General features: G+C 37.1%; 1 long non-coding RNA gene across 2 annotated transcripts; it reads right to left on the minus strand.

Annotated features, from left to right (window-relative positions):
• Positions 1 to 608: 608 nt before the first annotated feature.
• On the minus strand, positions 609 to 8,701 carry LOC139873198 (uncharacterized). 2 transcript variants are annotated; one of them, XR_011767287.1, is made up of 8 exons: positions 8,561 to 8,701; positions 8,424 to 8,487; positions 8,224 to 8,319; positions 8,053 to 8,143; positions 2,630 to 2,717; positions 1,777 to 1,917; positions 1,305 to 1,399; positions 609 to 742 (listed from the first exon to the last, which is right to left on the minus strand). It is a non-coding gene; the product is annotated as an uncharacterized lncRNA (long non-coding RNA). The 2 variants fall into 2 exon arrangements; XR_011767286.1 differs by having other exon boundaries at positions 1,305 to 1,404.
• Positions 8,702 to 11,167: the final 2,466 nt, after the last annotated feature.

An 11,167-nucleotide genomic window follows, 5' to 3' on the forward strand; every position in this document is an offset into this window, starting at 1 on the left:
TAAGTTGTGACCAATTTTTGGTCTCTAAATTGTGACTACTTTTTGGTCATTAACAAGAAAAATGTGACCACTTTTTTTTTGTCACAAATAGTATATGTCAATGGCCAAATTTTTTTTGTCACTAATATTAGTGATCATAATTAATTGGTCACTGTAGTGAAGTTAATATTTCGATCTCTAATTATATTTTGTGACAGACATATAGTGACGAAAAGTGATCAACTTATTTTAGTCACTAATTTGACTTAGTGACCATATTTGTATGGTTAGTGACAAATAGTGCTCGACAACAAAAACTATTTTTTCTTGTAGTGATAATTTTATCTATTTATAAAAAACTAGATTTAAGAGCCCGTTGCACGGGGACTCTTCCGAAAAGGATCGAGAATCTTAAAAATGACAGTATCAAAAATATTGTAGTGCATGAAAATTGTACTCTAAGAACAACGTGCAAAAAATTACCGGAACAAATTTAAACTGTACTAAACATTGGACGTCACATTTTCATGATAACAAATGTAAACGAATAGAGTTGATCATATTAGCATTTATATTAATGATCGACTGATAAGCAACTAACTTCATGAGCATCACTTACGGTTAGCATGCCTTCGAACATTACAACATACGAAATCATAAATGGAAGCAGATGAATTTCGAACATATGGATCAAGATCTTCCTCAAAATGCTTGTACTGAGACCTCTTCTCAATTGATTCTGACGAGCAAATCCCTTCAACAACTGTATAATTATAGAAGCACAAATTAGTACTACCATTCAACAATAAGTACAAATGTAAACCAATGATGTGATGCTTGATAAAATTAAAATGATAATGCTTGACAAAGTATCTAGTCAAGTTATATCCACCATAATCCAATTTTAAGAATTCTAAACTATAACACACCAAAATCTTTCATTACTCAGCTTCACAAATATAGAAGGTGGATATAAAATGCTACTAACATTAATCGAGATAGAAGGTACACTTTAAACACTAACATTAATTAAGTTGTGTTACTTGAACATCATTATTAAAGATGGTTGTAATTCAGTAGGATATATCTTCGTGTAACAGAAGTGTAATTCCATTGATAAGGTGAAGGCTTCAAGCTTCCAAGTGTGAAATTTAGGATCAACCCCATGTTTATACCACCCATTAAGAAAAATTCGCAATAATATATGTGAGTTAAAAGTTCAAATGCACTTCCTTTGTACCTTGATGATCATCGATAGTTTGGTAACAAAAAAGATATATCTACACTGAGAAAGTCAAAGATATCACTTCTTAAAGAAAACATACCTCTTGAGTATTTTGACTCTTCTTTGTTAGGTCATCTGGAACTGGATTGCAATTTGCACCAAATGCTTCTCAAATTTTCAATATTTTATCTTTGCCTCCTCTCCGGATAAGATATTGAGTAACAAGGTTGATTTAAAAAAAAAAAAAAAAAAAAAAAAAAAAACACTTACCTCATTTGTATATATGAAAGCCAACCTTAATTTATTCATTATGGTTTTCACCAAAGCTTTATATTAGAGTTCGATTATATCCAAGACTAATTAACGGACGAACTAATGAAAAAGGACTAACAATAACCTTATACGTAATGTAAAGCATAAACTCCTAAATTATTATATTCAAAACTATGTTAATCAATTGTATATCTAGTCGAAGTTACTACTGCAGCTTCACAATTGAACCAACTAAAGTACAATTGAAATACATATAACAAAAAGAAAAAAAAGAAAACAACAGAAAACAGTAATAGTACCTGAAACCGTTGCATCACATTCCATATTTCAATGACCATGAGACTCGAAAAAAATTAGCGGACCCCACAACAATTAAAGATGCGACAGTTGGATCACGCGAGACACACACACTACCCCAGCAACATTATCAATAAGAGTACCTGCATTGTCACCAGAATCTTTCGGACACTTACTACTGGTCATTTAACAAATCTAGGGAAACACAATATACTGCTAGAGAAAACCATTTCCAGCATAACGAAACTATAATCAGCCATATAAATGTACTGGTAATAAACTTAAAGCTAATCAAACATCTTCTTGTTTTATAACTCACAACTTAAACCCATCCAACAAAAGAGAGCCTGTGGAAATAGTGACCATCTAAAAAAGTGGAATGAATAGATTACTGAAAACGCTAGCCAGTTTATAGTGTCATTCTGAGTAATGCTTTTTCATGAAAAAAATTCCATATAATATTAGAAACATAATAAGGATAACAACTCATAATCCTAAACTTTGATAGAATTTTAATAATACCATAGTTATCTACTGCAAACAATATATTGAGCTCTTATCCTCAAACTTGATAGCTCATTTATTCTCATTTTAAGCATCCTATTTTTTATTTTATTTGTTAAAAAAAACCAAAAATGGGCCCCACCTCATTTGACACCTGACTCATTTCGATCTCTTATCCAACCTGGACCGTTTGGAGTTGTTTGAAAATTTGACTTGTTTGACCCGTTTGGAGCCGTTTGAAAATCCGAATGGATTGATTGGGTTTCAAGTCAACCCAATCAATCCATTTATGTTTTATATTATATAGTGATCAAACGGTGGACACATATAAAGATGTGAAAAGCTTCTCACCTTCTTGAAGAGGCCGCTGTTATCATTAGCATTAAATTGAGCCGGTTGCTATTGAATTACTACCATTTAACGTCCATATGTCTAATGCCTTAATTGATGGTTTCCAGCCATATTCCAGCTTCACCTTCTAGATGCCGTAATCAAGATTTGTTTCTAGATATTCAAAGAAGGCAGCTTTGAACAACTCATACGGAAGTAGCAAAGTTGAATACGATGACGGTCGCCCACCTTCCTCGTTCACACCATTCCACCGCCATAGAATTTTTTGCTATAAATAGAGATGCTAACTTTCATTGTAAATCATCCCAAAAATCACTCAGAGAAGTGTAATCACAACCTAGAGAGTGTGTGTGAGTTTGAGAGTTTTTTTGTAAGAGTTTTGTAATACTCTGTAATCTATTCTTGTGAGAAATAAAGTTATTTTCTCTCAAATTTATATCTTCCAACGTCCAGGCGATCCTCTCTTCCTAACAAGTGGTATCAGAGCTTGGTTAGAGACGTTGGTTGAGTTTTTGGGTCTTCTGAAGTTTTCTCAAAATTCAATTTTGAATGTACCATTGGATTCGTCTCGTTGAACCGAGTCCAACGCAAAAAACGACGACTTAAACGGAGTTATAATGAGCCCAAAAAACGCGGTCAAGGTTTGGTCAACTCGCCGGAGAAGACGACCGGTGCCGGAATTTTCGCCGGAGAAGACGATCACTGTAGCAGTCATGTAGTAATTCACTGTAGCAGCTGGCGGCACTGTAGCAAGTTCCTGTAGCAGTACTGTAGCAAGTTCCTGTAGCAGTACTGTAGTAGAACTGAAATTTTACTATTTGGTCCCTGAAATTTTCAGAAATTCATTCTTGGTCCCTGAAAGTTTAGAAAATTATAATTTTGCCCCATAAGTGGAATTTAAGCTGCGAAGTGTCTATTCCACCATTTTCAACCGTTCCGGACGTAACGGTGATCTCTGTTTTCTACAATTCAACCCCGTTTGTGTTGAAAAATTATTTGTAAGGTGATAATGTCCACAGAAGAGTCAACATCATCTTCCGGAGCTATGATTATGCTCACAGCCACAAACTACACGCCGTGGAAACCTCGGATGGAAGATCTCCTCAGATGTAAGGATTTGTTCGATCATTGAATTGAAGGGTATAAACCCTGATTCTGCCAAAGAGAAAGAGTGGAAGAAATCAAACCGAAAAACTATTGGTCAGATCCGTCAATGGATTGATCATAGTGTCTTCCACCATGTTGCACAAGAGACAGACGCATATGTCCTCTGGAAAAAGTTGGAGGACATGTACCAGGCCAAGACTGCTCGGAATAAAGCCCTACTGATGAGGCGTTTAGTCAACATGAAGCTCAAAAGTGGAACTTCAGTTGCCGAGCATACCAGTGAGTTCTAGAGCTTGGTTAACCAGTTATCGTCTGTAGAGATGCCGCTTGGCGATGAAGTTCAGGCGCTACTTCTACTTAGTTCCCTTCCCGATAGTTGGGAAACGCTGGTAGTAACACTCAGCAACTCAGCCCCGAATGGAAAACTTACCATGTCAATGGTCAAGGATGCCCTATTCAGTGAAGAGGCAAGGAGAAAAGACATGGGCACAGATCAGAACCATGCCTTTGTCACAGTGAATCGGGGGAGACAGCGAATGAGTAGCAAAAATAAATGGAGAGGCAGAAGCAAGAGCAGAGGCAGGTAAGCTGATGGCAGAAAACCAACATATAAATGCCATCATTGTGGATTAGAGGGACATATGAAGAAGAACTGCTATAGAATGAAAGAGGAACAAAGTCAAAGCAGTTCGCAGCCGAAGAATAAGGGTGGAGAAACATTAGTGACTATCTCTGGTGATGTAGCTTATTGTTCAACCCATGATGAGATATGCCTTCACGTCTCACGAGAAGAAACAGAATGAGTGGTAGATACTGCAGCTTCCTACCACGTGACTCCATATAAGGAATACTTCATAACATACAAAGCTGGTGACTTTGGAGCTGTGAAGATGGGAAATTCCAGTTTAGCTGAGATTGTCGGAATTGGTGATGTCAAGATAAAGACAAGTTCCGGGAGCACAATCACTTTGAAGGATGTCCGCCATGTGTCAGATCTTCGGCTGAATTTACTTTCCGGAGTAGCTCTCGACAAACAGGGCTATGATAGTCATTTCAGTAAAGGCACATGGAAATTGTCAAGAGGCGCTATGATAGTCGCTCGAGGACACATTTGTGGCACACTATACAAAACTCATGTGAAGATCTGCACAGACAGCCTTAATGTTGCAGAAAAGGAGGCTTCACAAAATTTATGGCACCAGAGACTCGGTCACATGAGTAAGAAAGGGTTGTCTACCCTAATAAAGAAGAAGCTTATCAATGTAGACAAGGACTCTGCACTAGATCGTTGCAATCATTGTCTGTTTGGTAAGCAGCATAGAGTCTCGTTTAATTTCTCTTCAACGAGAAAATCAGAGTAACTTAGTCTGGTATACTCTGATGTCTGCGGTCCCTTAGAGGTTGAATCAATTGGCGGCAATCGATATTTTCTGACGTTTATCGATGATACTTCTCGAAAGGTGTGGGTATATTTCTTGCGGACGAAGGACCAAGTGTTCGGTTACTTCAAACAGTTCCATGTCATGGTAGAACATGAGACAGGAAAGATGTTAAAGTGTCTTCGATCCGACAACGGCGGAGAATACTCTTCCAGGCAGTTCGATGCCTATTACAGATCATATGGCATCCGACATGAGAAGACAGGTCCACGTGCCCCTCAACACAATGGTATAGCAGAAAGAATGAACCGAACAATCATTGAACGTGTTCGGAGCATGCTCAGTATGGCTAAGTTGTCAAAGCCATTTTGGGGGGAAGCAGTCAGAGCCGCATGTTACTTGATCAACCGATCTCCATCAGTACCACCGAATTTTGAAGTTCCGGAGAAACTTTGGTCTGAAAAGGATCCATCATACTCTCACTTAAGAGTATTTGGATGTTTGACGTACGCACGTGTATCCAAGGAGCTCAGGCAGAAGCTGGATGCAAGGACCACTCCATGAATATTCATAGGCTATGGAGATGAAGAATTTGGATACAGACTATGGGATCCAAAGGAGAAAAAGGTGATCAGAAGTAGGGACGTGGTGTTCCATGAAAGCCAGACAATAGAAGATATTGAAAAGCCCACAATATCTCAGAAGAAAAATGTTGCTGCTCATGTGCCAGAGGCAACAACGGAATCATTCATGAGAAATGATTATACAGTGCAAGAAGAAATGCCAGAAGTAGAAGATAATGAGGAAAATGACGATGCTGAGCAGGGGGAGCCACAACCCCATCTGCTTGACGTTCCAGAACCATCACAAGGTCAAGATGATGGTGGATCTCCTCAGAATGTTCCAGAAGTTCGTAGATCTGAACGAGGTCGGATTCCATCGAGTAGATATCCAGAATCCGAATACCTTCTACTTACTGAAGATGGAGCCAGAGAGTTTTCATGAAGCAGTAACTCATAAGGATAAAGAAAAATGGTTGCTCGCAATGTAGGATGAGATGGATTCTCTGCAGAAAAATCAAACTTATGAGATTGTAGAACTTCCACGCGGGAAGAAAGCACTGAAAAACAAATGGGTGTTCAAGCTGAAAAAGGATGGTAGTGGAAAAGTGGTGAAATACAAAGCACGGCTTGTAGTCAAAGGATTCCAACAGAAGAAAGGGATTGATTTTGACGAGATATTTTCACCAGTAGTCAAGATGACTTCAATTAGAGTCATACTTGGATTGGTCGCAAGTATGAACTGGGAGCTTGAACATATGGATGTAAAGATAGCTTTTTCTTCATGGAGATTTACATGAAGACATTTACATGGAGCAGCCGGAAGGTTTTGAGGTTTCAGGAGAAAACCTCGTATGCAAGCTGAAGAAAATTTTATATGGCTTGAAGCAGGCACCTAGGCAGTGGTACAAGAAGTTTGACTCGTGCATGGTGAGTCAAGGATACAAGAAAACTGCAGCAGATGAGTGCGTCTACATTCAGAAGTTTTCTGATGGAAATTTCGTTGCTCTTCTACTATATGTAGACGATATTTTGATCGTAGGAAAAGACGCAACGAAGATCAACCAGTTGAAGAAGGAACTCTCGAAGTCTTTTGACATGAAAGACTTAGGACAGGCTCAACAGATTTTGGGAATGCAGATAACCCGAGACATGAAGAATAAAAGGTTATGGCTATCTCAGGAGAAGTATATTGAATGAGTGCTTGAACGTTTCAATATGAACAATGCCAAACCTGTTAGCATTCCATTAGCCAATCATTTCAAGTTAAGCAAGAGTTCTTGTCCCTCATCCAAGGAAGAGATCAGGGAGATGTCTTCAGTACCATATTCTTCATCAGTTGGAAGTTTGATGTATGCAATGGTGTGTACAAGGCCCGATATTACTCATGCAGTGGGAATGGTGAGTCGTTTTCTCTCCAACCCAGGGAAAGAGCATTGGAATGCGGTAAAATGGATTCTCAGATATCTTAAAGGTACAAAGAATCTATGTCTTTGTTACGGGGGAGCTGATCCAATCTTGGAAGGCTATACAGATGCGGATATGGCCGGAGATCCTGATAGTAGGAAATCTACTTCAGGATTCATTTACACTTTTGCAGGGGGGGCTGTTTCATGGCAGTCAAGACTACAGAAGTGTGTTGCATTATCCATAACTGAAGCAGAGTATATTGCTGCCGCAGAAGCTGGAAAAGAAATGTTGTGGTTAAAGCGTTATCTTCAAGAATTTGGAATAAAGCAAAAGGAGTACAAGGTATATTGTGACAGTCAGAGTGCTCTAGATTTGAGCAAGAACTCCATGTACCATTCCCATACAAAACATATTGATATTAGCTATCATTGGATACGCGAGGTAATTGATCAACAACTGTTGAGACTAGTGAAGATCCATACAAAGGAGAATCCTGCGGATATGTTAACAAAGGTGGTGACTCGAGAGAAGTTGGAGTTATGCAGAGACATAACTGGAATGCTCGTGGATTCGGCTGGAGGGGGAGAATTGAAGGTTTCCAGCCATATTCCAGCTTCACCTTCTAGATGCCGTAATCAAGAATTGTTTCTAGATATTCAAAGAAGGCAGCTTTGAACAACTCATACGGAAGTAGAAAAGTTGAATACGATGACGGCCACCCACCTTCCTCGTCCACACCATTCCACTGCCATAGAATTTTTTGCTATAAATAGAGATGCAAACTTTCATTGTAAATCATCCCAAAAATCACTCAGAGAAGTGTAATCACAACCTAGAGAGTGTGTGTGAGTTTGAGAGTTTTTTTGTAAGAGTTTTGTAATACTCTGTAATCTATTCTTGTGAGTAATAGAGTTATTTTCTCTCAAATTTATATCTTCCAACGTCCAGGCGATCCTCTTTTCCTAACATTAATGTGAGTACGCTTTTATGTCCAAAGTACAGACTGAAAATATTGATGCAGTACAACAATAAAATTCTACATTCGTCATATCATCATGCTGTATACAGAATAAAAATTATTAAACTCGCAATGGAGAAAACTTTACATTTGATATATACGATTAGAAAATAACTGTACCGTAAGATCGTTTGTTGATGTCATTAATAACGAACTTGCAAGGAAATCGTTTAACTTCGAAAGTGATTTAGAGTGTTATCCATTGTTATCCTGATTCTGACAATAAGAAATAAATATTAAAAACGATTATTTAACATTAAAGTCAAGAAACATAACTCATGAATTTATTTATATAGAGAACTCAATTTGATTAAACATACATGATGGCCTCAAACTTGAAGTACAAATCTTTTCCCGACATCGTGTCCTATCAAAAAGTTCGGCCTAAATATAGATAGATTTCAAGATATATGAAAAGATAAAAACTAAACCAAGCTTTATTAGATAAAGATAGTACCTGGAAAAATTTGATAAGCTTTAGTTCACCTCTCCATTTTATCTCAAAGCCCTTACGTTCAGCAAGAGTACCATCGTCATTAAAAACAGCATAACACTTCTTTATTAAAATTCCTTCTTCTTTAGATGTGGGTAGGATCATTGCCTTCATTCAGAAATAGTACATGAGCATGAGAGGTTCCTTGACCAGATAACTAATAAATTATAGTAATTGCCAAAACATGATGTAACTTAAAGGATTTGTCCATATACCTTATTAGATATAATGCATAATGATATTCAGAAGCTTCACATTCGATTATGTAACCAATGGGCTCACAAATGAAATCCGAATTCTTTATGCTTTTTCGAGATCGAATTTCAGGCTCATAAATTGTGGTTGCAGAACCCATGGTTTCACACGCAGAGAATCTCCTAACCTGCATTTGCACAATTAGCACCCAACATCTAAAAAGTTATGCATTAAGCCAAGGCCAAGAAATCTTATGAAGACACTATCAGAAAACCCATCAATGCTTTTTCAGCCATAATTTCTTGCATCGAAAATGCAAGCCTATGCAAGCCTGTAATGATGAACAAAAAAGTCATTCAAAACTTGATTTAATTGTTTATGGCAAGCCGGTAACGGAAGGGATCAATTAAAAAATCGTAAGAAATTACAGTAAATAAAATTTAAAGAAAATGAAGAAAACACAAGATTATAAGAAATAAGTAACTTACGTTAATGTTACAGCTAATGGAAGCCCTTCTGGCACCGCAACAACAGCAATAGTGACCTATATGTTCTTGGAGAATTAGTATTGTTTAAAAAAACAAAAATAACTACCTCCTATACCCACTATATCATATTCAGATATTCAGATACTAAAAGTTAACTATGACAATTATCAACAGATGACTAAACTTGGAGAAAACACATACCGCAACCCTTCAATGAAAACCAATTAACAACAAAAATGACGATTACCGATATCAAAATTAAGAAGAGGATGAAGTTAGATGTCGTCAATGGTGGCAAAAAATATTAAATTCAAAATAAAAATATGAAATCTACCGAACCCTAATGTTGATTTCCATGACAATACATACATATGAAGAATATGTACATATGAAGATAAAGTAAGCAGAGACTAAAAACATTGACCTTCAGACAAAACTGGATTGACAACAGACTATCGAAAGAATCGGCATTTTGTGAAAGAATCCCCAATTTGTTTCAGATGTATGTAAAGTTTTAATGATTAGGCTTTTGGCAACCCTAATTTTCCGATTGAATCATTGAGATATAGAGTTTGTATTCGATGGGTTGTAGAGATAAGAACGATGGGAATTAGGGTTTGTATCGGGTGGGTTGAAGAGACTAAGAAGAGAAGAATGAGCGACGTTTGATTTTTTTTTTTTTTTTTTTTTTTTTATATATATTGCCAGCGTGGCATGATTAGGTGTTAAATGTAATTAGGAGAGTGAGTGATTAACATGTCAGCACTTGTAATTAGAAACTGCTAATGGTCTGACACCTAGGATTTAATTTCATGATTTATAAAATGTAATAGATTAGGAGCTTATAATATGAAAAATTACATAATTACCCTTTATCTCACCGAATATCAGTTTTTCTTGAAAGGCTCACTATATATCATATATCATTTGTAGACATTATTATTACCAATATATTCAAATATTCAAAAGTCAAATGGAATATTGAGGGTCAAAATATAAAAAAGGGCTTTTTCCTCTCAACATCGGTCCACGTGCCAAATGGCACTGCACCGGAATTTTCAAATTCAATCCTTATTCCGTTCATCTTCTTCTCCTCCGACGATGAATAAATCTAACTTCAAACCCACTTACCCAAACAGCATACCGATTCATTTCAATTTGCAACCTAATCTCAATTTCAATCACTCTAAGAAGCCCAATTTCCCTTTTCAAAAGAAATCGACTGTGTTCATCGGAGGTATTTCAAAATACTCCAATCAATTATCCGTCACAAACGTCTTTAGCCCTTTCGGTTCAATCCAAGGTGTAGCATGGAAGAGGGGTCGTAGTTTTGCATTCGTTAAATTCGACGAGGTGGCATCTGCGTGTAAGGCCATTTACGCTATGAATAATACTAGGTTGAATGGCAGATTCATTCATGTGGGTTTTGCAAAGAAGGAGATGGTGGTCAATATTTTCAAAAAAACACAACCTGATAAAAAAGATGAAAAAGCCAGCAAAAACATCTACTTGACTGTTAACACAGAGGTACGTAATAAGATGAAATTATCTGCACTTATCATTGACAGAAACCCTATTAAGCCACTCAAGCTTTTTAAATGGCTACGAAGTAGAAATATTTCCATTGTTTCAGTCTCACCGTGGGGTGTGTTTGGCTTTATCGTTGAATGTAAAGATCCAAAGAGTTTTCAAAGGATGATTATAGGTCCAACTAGGAACGATTTAGAATTATTAATGGTTCAGCCCATGGACCAACGCTACTTAAAATTCTCTAGGTTTACCCGTTTGGAATTTAAAGGAATTCCTTTCGAATTCTCTTCCATCGATTCGGTTAATTTGGTTGCAGGCGATTTGGGCAAAGTTATTTGGGTTCAAGAATTCAACGAAA

This window comes from Rutidosis leptorrhynchoides, chromosome 10 (genome assembly GCF_046630445.1).
Source record: "Rutidosis leptorrhynchoides isolate AG116_Rl617_1_P2 chromosome 10, CSIRO_AGI_Rlap_v1, whole genome shotgun sequence".
In the NCBI taxonomy this organism is placed as follows: Eukaryota; Viridiplantae; Streptophyta; class Magnoliopsida; order Asterales; family Asteraceae; genus Rutidosis; species Rutidosis leptorrhynchoides.